The 16,965-nt window shown below is 39.0% G+C and overlaps 1 protein-coding gene and 1 pseudogene across 7 annotated transcripts in view; both read left to right on the top strand.

Annotated features, from left to right (window-relative positions):
• Positions 1-16,965, top strand: part of MIPOL1 (mirror-image polydactyly 1) — a 297,034-nt gene that overhangs the window by 187,224 nt on the left and 92,845 nt on the right. The gene's annotated exons all lie outside the window — the stretch shown is intronic.
• LOC311612125 (monocarboxylate transporter 13-like) lies at positions 12,117-13,663 on the top strand (annotated as a pseudogene). Its single transcript has 2 exons — positions 12,117-12,294; positions 12,341-13,663. The product of its transcript is annotated as a monocarboxylate transporter 13-like (transcript).

A 16,965-nucleotide genomic window follows, 5' to 3' on the forward strand; every position in this document is an offset into this window, starting at 1 on the left:
ACTGGGAGCCACCATCTTGTGTCTGTGGGCATCACCGTCTTTGAGGGTGAGGCAGTCAATTAGCATATTACCTCCTTTTTGTTAATTGTTGGACATCCCTGCCTCATGTGACCTTGCATAGAGGAGCATCACCCAGACCACCTTCTTTTTATAAAATGAGAATTATAGTTCTTACCTAGTAGAATTGTTTTAAGTGTATACAGATCTTAGCACATATTTGGCTTATTTTTAGTGCTCCACTAATTTTAAGATAAATTGCTTTTTATAACAAGAAGTCAGTGAGATAGGAGTAAAATGAAAAACTATGATTTCACTGAAGCTAAGGAAGGAGATTTAAAAAATCCAATATTGCTAATGGTTAAGTAAAATAAAGACTAAAAGTATCTATTTTGTTTGAAATTAGGTCATCATTAATGACCTCCTCCATAGTGGCTTTAATAAAGTATTAGATATAGAAGCCAATTTTCTGAGAGTTGAGAAGTGATTAGAAGTAAAGAAGCATAGCAGTTTGGACAATAGAGTGGCCCTTGAAGAAACACGAAGAAACAGCCCTTGGCCTGTGTAGCTTGTTTGGTTGGACATCATCCAGTGCACCAAAAGGTTGCCAGTTTGATTCCCAGTCAGGGAATAAGCCCTTTATCTCTCTAGAAATCAATAAAAATGTTTTTATAAGAAATAAACATAAAAATAAATATGAATAAGGAAGATGTTAATGATGGTTGGGTGAAAGGAAGGTAGGTTAAGGATTTAGGGTTTTGGTTTTGAAAAATGGCAGATACTTGAGCATGTGTATGACTAATTGGAAGGAGCCAATAGAATTTTTATGAAACAGCATTTCTAAAGTAGGCTGAGATGGAATCTGCCGAATGCAGAACAGTTTGCCTTGAACAGAAAGATGATCACCTTATGCTCATAGACACGGGTGAAAGACATGTGAAGAGCTGGGAATGTAAAGTTCAGTTCACATTTAATACTTTTTCTTTAAAATAAGGGTCACTAAGGGCTTCTGAAGTAAAAAAGCAGGCGGCTTTGAAAGGAATACTGAATGTAATGAGAGAAAATAACTGAATAAAGAAAAGAGCAAAGTTAAGCAATCTTAAAGACTGATCTGAGAACGAATGCCATAAATATGTATGAGTTCCAGTTTGTACAATTGTGCAATTAGCACCGAAGGCAAATGATCAAATGGTTCAAGATTATGAATTTGTAAGACTAAAATTATGGAGAGAAGAGTGATTGCACACTAGCAGAAGAGTTGTTGAAATGTTGAGTGGTTGAAATGTTTAGACTTAAGCTCAATAGGACAAGAAATAAAATTGAAAGGACATGTATGCTGAGAGCAAAAGGAGGAATCAAGAAATCACAAATCTTAGGGAGATCATAGAATATATGTAGAGGTGATACAAAAATTTAAGAGCTGAAAGGATTGGAAGTCACAGTCAGAAAGTGGAGCTATTTAAGATATGAGATGAAGCACTCAATCTGAACAGTGACAATATTTAAGGCATTGCCTTAGAAATGGGTGGTTGGAATTGAGAGAAGGTGATAGTTATGAAGTGAAAGATTTATGACACTAAAATATAAAATGCCCATTTGGATATTGTCTCTGAAAATATTGGCACAAGTTGGGGTACTGTGTAAATGTAATAATAGAAGGTGACCTAGCAATTGATAGATAAAAGTTACATGTTGAGCCGAAACCGGTTTGGCTCAGTGGATAGAGCGTTGGCCTGTGGACTGAAAGGTCCCGGGTTCGATTCTAGTCAAGGGCAGGTACCTTGGTTGTGGGCACATAACCCAGTGGGGGTGTGCAAGAGGCAGCTGGTTGATGTATCTCTTTCAACGATGTTTCTAGCTCTCTATCCCTCTCAATTCCTCTCTGTGTAAAAATCAATAAAATATATATATTTTTTTAAAAGTTACATGTTGAAATGAAGAGTAATGTATAGTTAATTGTAGCAAAAGAAAAAAACCATGCAGTATGGGATGTATGAAAAGAATGTGTTGTATCCCCTCAAGAAAAATAGGAAAGCTGAATCCTTCGGGGAGATCCATCTTTTTGAGAAAAATAAAAGGTACAGAGAACTTTCGTGCATTGCTGATGGGAATGTAAAATGCTACATTTGCTGTGGAAAATGGTTTGGTGGTTCTTCAAAAAGTTACACACAGAAGTCCCATATGATCCAGCAATTCCCCACTTACCTATACAACCCAAAATAATTGAAAGCAATGGCTCAAACCAGATACTTGCACACCAATGTTCATAACAGCATTTTCCACATTACCCAAAAGGATGAAACAACTCTAGTGTCCCTCAACCAATACATGAATAAAGAAAATGTGTGTTGCATATACGTACAATAGAATATTGTTAGCCATTAAAAGGAATGACATTCTTTTTTTTTAATTTTTAAAAAAATATATTTTATTGATTTTTTTGCCCCCCCTCCCTCCCAAACATCCCCCACCCCCCAGAGTTTTGTGTCCATTGGTTGTACTTATATGCATGTATACAAGTCCTTCAGTTGATCTATTATCTCCCCCAAATCTCCCTCCCCTCCCCGCTGTAATTTGACAGTCCGCTTGTTGCTTTACTGTCTCTATATCTATCTTTTGGTTCATCAGTTTATAATGTTCTTTATTATCCATAAATGAGTGAGGTCATGTGGTGTTTCTCTTTCATTGGTTGGCTTATTTCACTCAGCATGATGTTCTCCAATTCCATCCAGGTTGCTGCAAAAGATGAGAATTCCTTCTTTTTTTTTTTTCTTTTTTTTTTTTCTTTTTTTTTTCTTTTTTTTTTTTTTTTTGGCAGCATAGTATTCCATTGCGTAGATGTACCATAGTTTTTGGATCCAATCATCTGCTGACGGGCACGTAGGCTGTTTCCAAATTCTGGCTATTGTAGATTGTGCTGCTATGAACATAGGGGTGCATATATCCTTTCTGATTGCTGTTTCTAGTTTCTTGGGATATATTCCTAGGAGTGGGATTACTGGGTCAAATGGGAGTTCCATTTTCAGTTTTTTGAGGAAACTCCACACTGTTCTCCACAGTGGTTGCACCAGTTTGCATTCCCACCAGCAGTGCAAGAGGGTTCCTAAAAGGAATGACATTCTGATGCATGTTGCAACATGAATGACTCTTAAAAACATAATGTTAATTGAAATAAGGCAGACAAACATATGATTTCCCTTCTATGAGGTACATAGAATAGGCCAATTCATAGAAACAGAAAGCAGAATAGAGATTACCAAGGCCTGGGGAGGTGAGGAATGATGGTTGCCAGGAACTTGGAAAAGACAGGAGAGTTACTGTTTAATGGGTACAGAGTTTTGGGGAAAAGTTCTGAAAATGGGTAGTGGTGGAGGTTATGAAATATCGTCAGTGTACTTCATGCCACTGAATTGTATGCTTAAAATGGTGAGTTTTGTGTAATTTTTTTTACCACATTTTTTAAAGGTATATAAAATGTTCTCTGAGGGTGTGCAGAAATTTATTTTAAATGGGATAGTAGTAAGGTCCCTGAGGTACAAAACTCTAGGAAGAAAGAGACAATTGTTGTAAACAACAAAGCTTAAATTTCCTGGAAGTTTACATTCAGGTTCAAGTTGATTTAAATGAAAATCCCCATTATTTCCTTATATGCTAAATAGTGGTGCCTATGAATCAATACATGAAACACAACTATTTCATAGGTATATTAGTTTTTTCCTCAGAGTTTCCTGTTACAGAGGAAATAATAATCTTTATTGTTGAGAGTATATAGATGTCTCCCATTTTCCCTCCATTGTTATCCTACCCCAGATATTCACTAAAAGTTCCATCCTATATAATAAAGAGGTGATATGCAAATTGACTGTCACACCCTCAAAGGTGGCTGCCTACAACCAGGCCGGCAGGGGGTTAGTAAGGGACAACCAAAGGACTGAACAGCAGGCTGCATGGGGCGACCAGGCCAGCAGGGGTGCCATGAGGGCAGCCAGGACTGCAGGGGGGGCAGTTAGGGGCAATTAGGCTGGCAGGTGGCAGTGAGGGGCAACTAGTCCAGTAGGGGGCAATTGGGGGCAACCACACAGCCAGGCAGGTAAGTGGTTAGGAGCCAGCAGTTCAGGATTATGAGAGGGATGTCCAAATGCTGATTTAGGCCCGATCCTAGGGATTGGAGAGGGCGCAGGCTGGGCCGAGGGGACTCCCCCTCCCTACACCCCCCACACACACGAATTTCATGCACTGGGCCTCTAGTTCCTCTATAAAGAAAAGTAAGGCTAATTCTGTCATTTTCATGTGTACTTGTGTATGAAGAATTCATATTGGGTTTCACTTAGCAAAGTTTAAGAAAAAATACATTTTCCCTATTTTAAATTTTATACTTCAACATATATATGGCTCTGGATCCTAGAGCAAGTCACTGTCAGCTTGCATGTAGACCATGAAACCAAATGAATATGAGAATAAGCCTCAAGAATAAGTCTGGCCATGGTCAGGGCACACATCAATCTCTCTCTCTCTCAAATTAATCAATAAATTTAAAGAATAAGTCTGGCTCTCAGCTTTGCAACAGCCAAAGCAGTGGAAGATATTTAGTCTTAAGGGCAGATTAAAATTGCTGGGTACTTTCATTTTCCCTTGCCTTTAATTCTACCAATTAGTGATACTGACCTTTTTATTCCTCAAAAAAAAAATTATATTTTGCTAGATTATGCTAAGAGCTACTATTACTTAAGCACTGCATTTTCCTGTATGGAAGTAAGGAATCTCATATATATATATATAAAAGCCTAAGCCACTGTTATGACAGGTCATTATGATGAACAATGACCACCAGGGGGCAGATGCTCAATGCAGGAGCTGCCCCTTGGTGGTCAGTGCATCCCCACAGCCAACCTCCTACAGCTGGCTGGCGACTGGGCGAGATGGCCTTGATCGCCGGCCAAGCCAAGGGATCCCATCCCTGCACAAATTTGTGCACTGGGCCTCTAGTGGTAATATATTTTTGTGAGTTTCTCTATTCTGTTCATTTCCTCTGAGTGGCAGAAGACTTTGGGGTACTAGGAAAAGGAAATATTGGCCTTTGTTTCCGTTGGTGGAGTTAGAGAAGAGGCAAGTGAGGTGCATGGGTGAGGATACTAAACTTATAACTGACAGCTCTTTCACATTAAGCAGAAGGGATAATGGGAGAGGAATGACAATATTTTATTTTATTTCATTTCTTTTTATTTTATTTTATTTTATTTATTTTATTTTATTTTTTTTTATTTTATTTTATTTTTAGAGAAAGAGAGAGAAGGCAAGAGGAAGGGAGGGAGGGAGGGAATGGGGAGGAAGAGAGAGAGAGTGAAGCATCATGTGAGAGAGACACATTGACTGGTTGCCTCCTGGATTGAACCTGTAACCTAGGTATTTGCCCTCAACCGGGAATTGAACCTGCGACCCTTGGGTACACAGGCCAACCTCTAACCAATGAGCACACTGGCCATGGCAACAATATATGAGTTTAAATAAGTTTCCTTTATTACAAAAGTGCTAAGAAATATTAATACTTCCTTGTTGCTCTTCTGAATGTTGAATTCTGTGCAATAGCCTTGTTACTGTAAATCTAAACAGTTCCAACAGGGAAGTGTCTTAAACTGGTAAGGGTTAGATTTGTATTTGGTAATGATTTTTTCCTGTTGTTATAAACCTGTAGTGCTGCATTCCTAAGTTCAGGAGGCATAATAATAACAAACTCATTTCTAATCTAAAGACTGCCTTAGTTTCAATGTTGGCTGATTTTATAGTGCTTCCTTATATTTTCTTTTGCTTAAAGAGTGTAAATTCATTGTGTATATAAGAATGAGATCCTGTTGTTTGGTGCCAATGACTAGGATTTAGTATACTTACTTATAATAACAGCAGTTTATATTTTAAAATTTTATTATGTGTAATTCCATGTAGAAAGTTGTAATGCCTTTTAAAAAATGGTAAATTTCATTTTTGACCAACTATTGAATAGAATGCTCAATATATTAAGATAGTAAGTTTCCTATGAATGTGCTAGTATTTTTTAAGTAAGTAGAATGCACAATGAAAACTATGCTAAACATAAACTCCATTTACTGCGTCCATTATGTACATTTCAAAGTCATAGGAGCCATAAAGATAGAGCCAATAAAAGAAATATACTCAAAAAGAGAGTGAAATTCTTAATTTTCCTCTATGTCCTTTTTATAAATTTTATTTAGTATGGGTCTTTGACTTTTTACATACACCCTTTGCCTGAATGTATGCAAATCTTAGGAATCAAAAATATTACTGTCACTAGGATCTGGTCAGGGGTTTTTATGGTGGTGATAGTTTCTCGTTGAACTGGATGTTCTCTCAGTCAGAACTATACTACACTGATAAGGCAGCACGCAAACCCCAGCCATGAGCAACTGTGTTCTCACAACAAATCCCTCATCAAAAGCAGCTGAACAAAGGATCCTGACTTCTCCAGTTCTGAGTTCCAATCATTTGTGCTAATTGGGCTACCCTGCAACATAAACATTTTGTCACATCTTTATTTCCCACAGGCATTAACTGTCCGTGGATCTGTGTTGTGGTCTATACTGCTAAACTAGTATTAAAAAGAACAACAACAATAAAATGTAGGCAAGCTCCAAATTTTCTAGGTTTCAGTTTTGACACAGAAGGCTTTTCCTAATTCTAACCTATTGTGAAATTTTGTCACCCTTTCATATGAGGTAGATTAAATTTTTGTTGAGTTATATTTAGAATCAAAAGCTGTAAGAAAACATGTCTTCTTTACCATTAAGATGTACCTATTTTCAAGGCCTTTGTAATGTATAGCTTGCTTCACCTTTACTGTTTAGGTCACCATATGTATTAAGTGGTAACTCTAAAATGCTCAATAACAACAACAAAAAATTAAAGTTTCAGAAACAAAACCTTAAAGTTTTTATTTTTTACCAGTCCAGTGATTTGAAATATAATTATTAGAGATTCTTTCTTTCCTCCTCTCAACATTATAGAATGTCACATTTAATAAGTTACTTAACTTCTGAATGTCAGTTTCTTTTACCTCTAACAGAGATCATATCTGACATGCTTATTATGAAAATCAATGAGATGATATATATGTATGTTTTCGAAACTGAAAAGCACTATACAAAGGAAATATGCTGATAGTATTTTTGATAAAATTACTTTAAGGGTTTGGCGCCCATTGGGTTAGGCTCAGAGGAAAGAACATCAGCCTGCCAACTGAAGGGTCCTGGGTTGATTCCAGTCAAGGGCATGCATGTCAGTTGAAGGCTCAATCCCTGGCCCTGGTCAGGGTGTGTGCAAAGACAGCCAATCAATGTGTCTCTCTCACATCGATGCTTCTCTCTGAGTGTCTCTCTCCCTTTCACTCTCTAAAAATCAGTGGGAAAATATCCTCAGGTGAGGATTAACAAAGACGCTTTTCCTACTGAACTATTTTATATCTTCTATGACTTTGCATCCAGTGGACATTTTTGCATTATTGGATTTCACTATTTTCTTTTTTATACCAACAGTAAGTTACAAGAATAAGACTAAAATTCATTATTAGATCTTAATTGTTCTCTGTTATTTTATAAAATGATCCAGCCTTCTCTTTTTAGATCAGTTTATAAAATATCTTGCTATTTAATAATTGTGACTTTCAAAAGGCCCAGAATTAGAATGGCCTTGCCAAGTATAGGTCATGAAGTTTGCTAGCTGTTAACATTATTTCTATCACATGGAGAAAATTTAATTTTGTATTTTGTTACATAAAAAAGTAAAGTGTCTCCCTTAGCTCTTAGAATCACTATTAATATAATTTCACAGATGCCAGTTGCCTTCTTCTTAGATAATCTTTGATTTGTTCTTTTTCACAAATTTAATCAGTAACCAAATTTTGCTAATTTTTTTTCTTGCATTGTCTATTATTTTTACCATCTTATTTTTCAAAGTTCCTACCTTAGACCAGACTTATATACTCTCACTCCAGGCTTTCCTTGCTATTTTATCTATTTATCTCCATTCCTTACTTCTCTTAAGATTCCTGAAACATAACATTTTTATCCTCTCACTCAACCATCAGCAGTATTTAATGATATCACTTTACTTATATAATAAATCCAAACTTTTTAACCTAACACCCATGAACCCTTGATTTTGCTGCCAACTCTTTCTGATTTAATGTTTTACCAACTGTCTTTTTACCTTCCAATTTCATTCACATTTGTGTCACTGATGCAGTACACTGCCTCTCACATAGTAGGTACTCAAAAATGTTTGTTGTAGTGTACTCACTATTATTTGCACTTCCAAAATGAATCATTCATTATTCTCTAGACATACCAAAATTTCCCACTTCAGTGCTTTCCCTTATGTCACCTATGGTTCCGGGAGTACTTCATCTCTGTCCATCTTATTGAGCCTCCAGAACACAACTTAAATATCAACTATGCCATTAATCTTTTTCTGATCTTCTTTCCTAGAAGTGATTTCATCCTACCTAAAACTATCACAGTTATTCACAGTGGCTCTCTCACATATTTGTTTGGTAAATGTTTGCCATCCAAAGTAACAAACAATCAAATTTAACACTAGATTGAAAGTTTCTTTAGATTAAACGTTTCTTCTGCAGAGCAGTAGTCTGTGCAATGCATATAATGATAGTTCGATGATGAATGAAATGATTGGACAAAACATAGACCTAGTCCAGCATATTAAATAATCATTTGCAGATGTGTGGGACAAAAAAAGGTGTATCATCTGCCAGCAAAGTTTATTTTATCCAGGGCAACGGTGTTCATATTTGAAAACCATTATCAGAAGCATTTGTTTGGATTTTACTTTTCTTAAAATTTAGAATAAATTTTTTAAAAATGTAGGAAACAATATCATTTTCTCATGTTCATTGTAGTATTGTTTCTTACAGTGAAAAAAATTAGAATCTTTTCGAAGGGTGTTTTCTTTAGTCAGTACATGTTTTAAAACATTAAGTAAATTGTCAAAATAAAAACTGGAATACCTGCCAACATGCCCCCCTTAGGTATGTGCCTTAGTCAAGGTTCTTCAGAGAAGCCAAAGCAATGAACTCAGTATATACAGGGAAGAGATTTATTTCAAGAAATCGCCGCCTCTAGTTATGGAGGCTAGCAAGTCCAAAGTGTTCAGGGCAAACCCGCTGGTTGGAGACCCAGGGCAGTCAAGAGCCCCAAAATGCAGAATTCCTTCTGCCTGGGCGGGGGGGAATCTCAATTTTCTCTTAAAGCCTTCAACAGATTGTCTGAGGCCCACCCAGATTGTGGAGAGTAATCTGCTTTCCTCAAAGTCTACTGATAGAAATAGACATATGCATTGGCCCATGAATATCTCTCTAACCTCATTTCTTAACACGTTTCTACTCTTGCTTCACTCCAGCCTCATTATCTCAAACATTCTAAGACTGCTTCCAACTCAAGGCACTGGCTTCTTCTTTTCTCTTTCTGGAGTGATCTGTCCCCCAAAAGGCACAAGTCCACTCCCTCACTTTGTTCAACTTGCTGCTTACATATCCTGACCACACTATCTAAGATAGCCTCCCCACTCACTGCGTCACTCTATTTGTTACCCTCCTTTATCTTCCTTCATAGTAGACGTGCCTGCACAGCACTGTACTGTATTTGTGGATGGTTCTCTGGAGATTAAATTCTGCAAGGACAGGGATTTTGTTTGTTTTCCACTGTATCTTATACCCGATTCGGTGCTCAGCTCATCTTTAATGGTCATTACAATTTTTTCTGAGTGTAAGAATATATGCTTAAACGTTGTGATACCTCAGCAGTTTAATAGCAGGTTTTCTGGGGAGTGGGACTGGCTCTAGCTGTTATGTGTACGTGTGCTGAGTGAGAGGAGAGGAAATTTTAACTTGCATTTTATACCTTATAAAGTGTTTGCCCTTTTTTATGAGTGTTACTTTTATGTAAAAATAATTTTGTAAATTTTAAAAGTTACATAATAACCTGAACAACTTAAATGTGTTGCCTAGAAATAAATAAGCAATCTGAAAAATAGATATGTGTGTATGTATATATGACAGTGAAGTTCATTTTCTTTAGTAGATTAGTGTTGTGCTTTACAAAAAAAGATGAGCTATATAAGGGAATGACAATCTAAGGTAAGTTCACCTACTTTATTAGTTAGGTCTCTATAAATAATAACCTCACTTAGGCTTTTCGTCTGCCAAATATTTTACACTATTTTTAAAGTACTTTCATTTCATAAATCAAGTACTTTTAAAAAATAATGTGTTAAGAAAAAAATTACCAAATTTAAAAGAAATATTAACCTTAACATTCTTACTGTGATAGAAGCAGGGGCCCATGACAGGTTAGTGAGGAGAAGGGTGCCTTTTTAAAATACCTTAATCCTGTGAACATTAGCTATGTCAGAAACGACTTGAAAGAAGAGAATTCCTTCATATTTCAAGAGAACTGCACTCAGTAAACTCTGTAGCATTTTTGAATTATAAATGTTTTCTCTTTGCTTTCTGTACATGACATATACACATAATTAAATGCATTAAAGTTTCATTGAATCTGAATGACTTTAAAATATTTGACAAATGGAAATAATAGTTAATAATTGAAGACCTTTGTTCAGAAACATTAATTGCAAAAACAATAAATAACAATGTTAACATACAGAACAAGATATAATAAACGGAGGTCTTTGAGCTACTGTTGATTTCTATAAACTTTCTAATGCCACTGCTATCCCAAAGAGCTTAGCAAATATTGACTGAGGATGACAGTGATGATCCAGAGGTATTTTTAAGACCTGGTGGCACTGGCAGTACAGTCAGGATCCGGGACTTAACACTGTCATTTTGCCTCAGGGCCCTTTCACCTGGGCCTCTCCCAAAAAAACAAATATTGACCTGCCGTTAGGCATTTAAATGTGTAAATATTCCAGTCCCAATTATATGTGAAATATTGTAGCTGGAGTTTTCACTCTTTAAATCTTGCAGTGGTTGTTCTCAGAAGTTTAAATTGATGTTTCAGAAGTTTGAAAAGGTAAAAAAATAGGCTAATTAAATGTGTTTCTAATAATTCCAAACAACATTTGTTTCATGAACTTAGTTAATATAAAAATATTTTATTCCTTTCACTATTTTAAACACAAGATATTTATGAAACTTCTGAGTTTATCAGGGTTTAATTTGCTATTCTGTTTAGTTGTTAAGTTTTAAATGTTGTTCAGTATATCCTGTTCCCTATAAGGGCTTTATGGCTATCAGTATTCTATTTACATAGCTCCAGTTATTTTCCCAAATAACTGGTTCTGATTAAATTAGAAATAAACAGTATTCAGTTGCTATACAACACAGTCAAGAAATTCAAAAGCCTAAGGATTGATTAGTTAAGTTTTATTAGACAGTATTGATCTGATAACTATTTCAATTCACTTTAATTCATGTAAAGTTTAGTTGACCTGTCAAGCTTGGTTAGCTGTTCTGAACTGTAAGAAATGAAAATTTTCTAAAACATTAATTTGGTATGGTTTCATTTGCTTTGAATATTTGTTTTGTTCTGTTGTATATGATTCAGGATTGAAATAACCACTTTTTTACTTATTCTCCTTTTACCTGAAAACTAAGATGAAATTTAAAGTCAATATCAGGAGGCCCAGGAGCTATGGGCAGGGATGCAGCCTTGGCCAGGCTGGGCAGATGCTGACGCAATGATACACTAGATAATCCACACAGACAATGGTGCTGAGTCTCCAGGGCGGGCCCAAACCCAGCTTTGCTTCCTGGCTCCCTCACCTAACCTAGGCCCTCCCCTCCCAGACCTGATTCTCCACTGGCAACTCGCATTGCCAAGACTGGGCCCCAGTCCCCTGGGCAAGCAACAGGCCTGTTCCCTACCTATGTCCCCTCTCCCGCCCCCTCACAGGAAAAAGGCATAAGAGCCTCTCTGCAGCTTTGAAGCCCTCAACAGTATCTTCTTCTTCGTCACCCTTTCCTACATCCCCCAGCCCTGCTTCGGCCTGAGTGGTCAACTGGCTAGCTGGTGGGTGGGCAAGGGTGGGGCTCCTGAGCCCTGTTCCCACCAGGTCTCAGTGTTACCTCCCAGATGGCTAAGGGGCTGGGGATGGATAGTGTTGCCCTCAGCGTACCTCCAGTCAGTGCTGTGTTCCAGGTGTTCCGCGTCTTCTTTGTGGAGTTTGTGGCGAGTTTGACAGCAGGCAGCACAGTAGCCCTCGTGGCCTCCATAGAAATCCTGGAGCAGCAGTTTGGGAGCACAGTGGGCAGTACCCTGAGTGGAGACTGTGGTGATGGCTGGGGGCCTTCTCTGAGGGATGCTGCTCACCTTCTCTGCTACCTCCTTGACCCTTCTGTACCTGGGGACTGGGCTGCTGGGTGGACCTGACCTTCACTCAAAACAGGCCTGCTAGCTCATTCCTTCTCTCCTCACCAATCCCTGGCCATGGGGCTGGCGCTGACTGATGGGAGTCTCTCCAGCTTTACCTTTGCCCCACTCTTCCAATGGCTGCTCAGCCACTGTGCCTGGCGGGGCCCCCCTACTGCTGGTATCTGTCCTCTCCCTCCTCCTGGTGGCCTGCGGTGCTCTCCTCTTCCCACTCTCCGGAACGGAGGACCCTCCCATGAGTGGCCCTGGGGCTCATGAGCTCACCTCCCTCCTCCATCATGGCCCTTTCCTCCATCGCACTGTTGCCCTCACCCTAACCAACCCTAGCCACTTCATTTCCTGTGTGCACCTAGGGGCCCGTCTCCAGGACCCCGATGAGGATCCACTACTGCCTTCCTGCTCCGGGTGATTGCTGTCTCTGACCTCCCAGGGCCTGTGGTTTCCAGGTGGCTGGGGAATGCTGGCCCGGGGCCTGGGGCATGACTGCCGATGCTCTGGGCCACCCTGGCTGGGTGTCACTGGCCCTTTTCCCTGTGGCTTCGGCTCCCACAGCCCTGGTGGCTCTAGCTGTGGCCTGTGGGTTTACCTCAGGGGCCCTGATCCCAGTGGCCTTCTCCATGCTGCCTGAACTGGTGGGAACGGGAAGGATATACTGTGGCCTAGGGCTGGTGCAGATGGTAGAAAGGCTCCGGGGGTCGTTGGGGGCTCCTCTGTCAGGCTAGCTCCGTGATGTGACAGGCAGCACACAGCTGCTTTGTGGTGGCTGGGGTCTTTCTATGACGGGGAGTGGAGTTCCCATCACTCTGTCCCACTTTTGCTTCTCAGCCCCTACCTCCAAACCCAAGGGCCTTGTTGGAGAAGCACTGGGTACCAAAGTCCCCCTGGACACAGGAGCGCTGGGAGAAGACTGAACTAAAAAAAAACCTGGAAGCCAGAGATTGGCAGCTCCATCTCCTCCTCCTGCCCCATGTTGGCGCCCATAGAACCACAGTGCCATAAGCATCTGATCTCCCTTCCACCACAGGAGGCCTGGGGCTCCTGCCCTGTTTGTTCCAACCCTTTGTGTTTTGTTGAGGACTCCTGTCTCTTCTTTGCTTCCACAGCCTTTTCTGCAGGATCCCAGAGAGCCTCCTCCCTGAGCCATGAGCCAATTGTGAAAATCAAAGGCCAAGAGTCTTATTATGTTTTGCAAGTGATCTTTAGTGTTGCCTACTAAGTTTCCTCTGAAGACAGTTGTTTGAGAAAGAGAGATGCCCTTTGAGAGAAAACTGAATAATAATCAGAACCTCAAAAAAAAGTCAAGTATTAACCTTTTGTGTCCTAACTTGATTTTTTAATAGGTATTTCTTTTTGTTTTTTAATTAGTAGCATGATTAAAAGATGACATAAAAATAGACTTAAATTATAATTGGTATAAAGAAAACATTATTTCTAAATCTGACTTGAATGAGCCTTTGTTGATTTTTTTATTTGTAAAATTTTCATTTTACATTAATTATTTTGGTGCAATAGTGTTTTATTTCAGAACTAACACCACATGAAGACAGATGATGTAGATACTAGTATCTATTATTAGAACCATTTTAAGCCTCAATTTTCTGACCTGTAAAATTGGAATTGTAATAATGCCTGCCTTATATTATTTTTGAGAAAAAATAAAATGAAATAATGTGTGTCAAAAGCAATTCCCAGGTACAGACTTAGATATTTAATAAATGTCAATTATTGTTATTATAATTCTTCTGCTGAGTTTATACTGACTTGTCATTCACTTTTCTTTGAGATTCTGTTAATACATCCATTCTTTATTTATGTATTTATTTATTTATTAGCATTTTGGCTCAAAATACAATATTGTGATTGCAATGTGGAATTATTTGGCTTTTCATTGGTACATTTTTACTGGAATTTGAGATGCGTGTTTTTTGTTTTTTTTCTTGTTATATCAATAGGACACTTTTAAAAAATATTTAGTCCAGATGATGTGCTTGAATTTAGATTTGACCATTTTTTGACAACCAGTTATTTTCAGGAGTTGTTTAGCCACTCGAGAATATTTTAATGTTCAGAAATCTGAGAATTAGAAAATTAATATTTTCATTTTTCTTTTACCCTTTTAAAGACATATATTTATAGAGTACTAATTAATAATATACCATTTCTCACAATGCTTTCTGTTACAAATGTACCCCAGAAAATAATAAGGATGTAATTTTAAAGCTATTATTTCTATCTTGTGTCTTAGATTTCCATATACATACTTTATCTTCTTTAATCCTTTTAACATCTTTAGGAGATATTATCCCTCTTTATAGTTGAGGAAACTAAAATGCAGAGCTTTGAACTAACTTGCCCTAGGACACAGCAGGACCATAAGAGAAGTCTAAATTACCTAACTCAGAGGAGGCCAAGATGGCGGCGTAGGTAAACACACCTAAACTGCTGCCCTGCACAACAATTTCAAAACTACAGCTAAAAGACAAAATATCTATCACCCAGAACAACGGGAAAGCTGGCTGAAAGGAACCTCTACAACTAGACTGAAAGAGAAATGAGCATTCAGGGCACAAGTGCTGAAAAACTGGGGTGGGGGCTGGAGGGGGGGGCGGTGCACGCGTGATACGGGCTAGTGGCAGATCCTGGCTGGAGGTGGGTATTGCTTTCTTCAACCCAAAGAGAGACAAAATCTCAATCTCTCTGAAATCCAATTTCTGGAGAGAAGCTAGACTGCCTGCCATCGGGTCGGAAAGTGAGGGTGGCTTGCATGCAGAGCTGCACGCAAGAATAAGTGTTAGCTGTGCGGCGGCACAAGACACAGGGAGACGCAAGGACGGAGTCGGAGCGGCAGAGAAGGCGACGGGCTGCCATCGTTGTTAGCCATGCCCTAGTCTAGTGATGCACTGAGACTCCCCCCTGAGACTCCGCTCTGCACAATCTACAAACACACCCTCAACTCCTCACACCCATAAGTGACACATTCGGGAGATGGACTCAGCACTCAAGCCCCACTGAAACAAGGAGAGTCTCCAGAGCAGCAGTTCTTCCTCTATAGACACAGCGGGTCCTCACAGGCAATTGGCCTGGAGGTCAATTCCTCCCAGTGTACTAACAGCAATCAAGGCTTAATTACACCAAGACTTTGCACTCAGCCCACAAAGAGATGTACCAAAAGCAACTACCTCAGGTGATTATGGAAGCTGAGCTACTGGCCCCTATAGGTCACTGACCACACAAAGCCACTCCTATCAACACAGGGAGGCAGCCAAAATAAGGAGACACAGAAGCATGTCACGAATGGGAGAGATGGAGGAAAGTAAACTACTGGATGACACAGAGTACAAAACTACATTTATAAGGTTACTCAAGAATCTTCTAAAAACCTTTGAGAAACTTGATGAAACCTCCAAGAAGCTTAGTGAGACCTTCACGGACGTTAATGAGAATACAAAAAAAAAAAGGAAAAGGACCAGCCAGAAATTAAGCATACACTGTCTGAAATAAAGAATATACAGAAAATCAACTGTAGATCAACGTACCCCAAGAGTCAAACTAAAGATCTGGAATATGAGGAAGCAAAAAACACCCAACCAGAGAGGCAGAAAGAAAGAAGAATCCAAAAGTGTGAGGATAATGTAAGGAGCCTCTGGGACGGCTTTAAGCGTACCAACATCCGGATTTTTGAGGGGCCAGAAGAAGAGAGCGAGCAGGATACTGAAGACCTATTGGAAGAAATAATGACAGAAAACTTTCCCTACCTGGTGAAAGAAATAGACTTACAAGTTCAGGAAGCACACAGAACCCAAACAAAAGGAATCCAAAAAGGACCACACCAAGACACATCATAATTAAAATGCCAAGGGCAAAAGATAAAGGAAGAATATTGAAAGCAGCAAGAGGAAAAACAGCTAGTTACCTACAAGGGAGTACCCATACGACAGTCAGCTGATTTCTCAACAGAAACTATGCAGGCCAGATGGGAGTGGCAAGAAATATTCAAAGTGATGAATAGCAAGAACCTACAACCAAGATTACTCTATCCATCAAAGCTATCATTTAGAATTGAAGGTGAGATAAAGAGCTTCACAGACAAGAAAAATTTAAAGGAGTTCATCACCACCAAACCAGGATTACATGAAATGCTGAATGGTATTCTTTAATAAGAGGAAGAAGAAAAAGGTAAAGGTAAAAATTATGAACAACAAGTGAATCTAAAATCAAGTGAATAAAAAATCTGAAGAACAAAATGGACTGGCAAATAAATAGAATCAGGGACATAGAATGGGGATGGACTAACAATTCTCAGGGAGAAGGAGTGCAGGAAAAGATTGGACAAAAATCTTACACCTATGGATGAAGACAGTGGTGGGGGTAAGGGCATGGGGTGGGGTGGGGAATCAGGTGGAGGGGAGCTGGGGGGGGGGAGGTAAAGGAACACCTATAATAATCTGAACAATAAAGATTTATTATAAAAAAAATTACCTAACTCATCTGCTACTTGGGCCTTTAAATCTATGTACTAGACAGCTTCCCCTAACCCTGCCTCTCTCAGAAT

The sequence above is a fragment of the Pipistrellus hanaki genome (assembly GCF_964339955.1).
Source record: "Pipistrellus hanaki genome assembly, chromosome: 1".
NCBI lineage: Eukaryota > Metazoa > Chordata > Mammalia > Chiroptera > Vespertilionidae > Pipistrellus > Pipistrellus hanaki.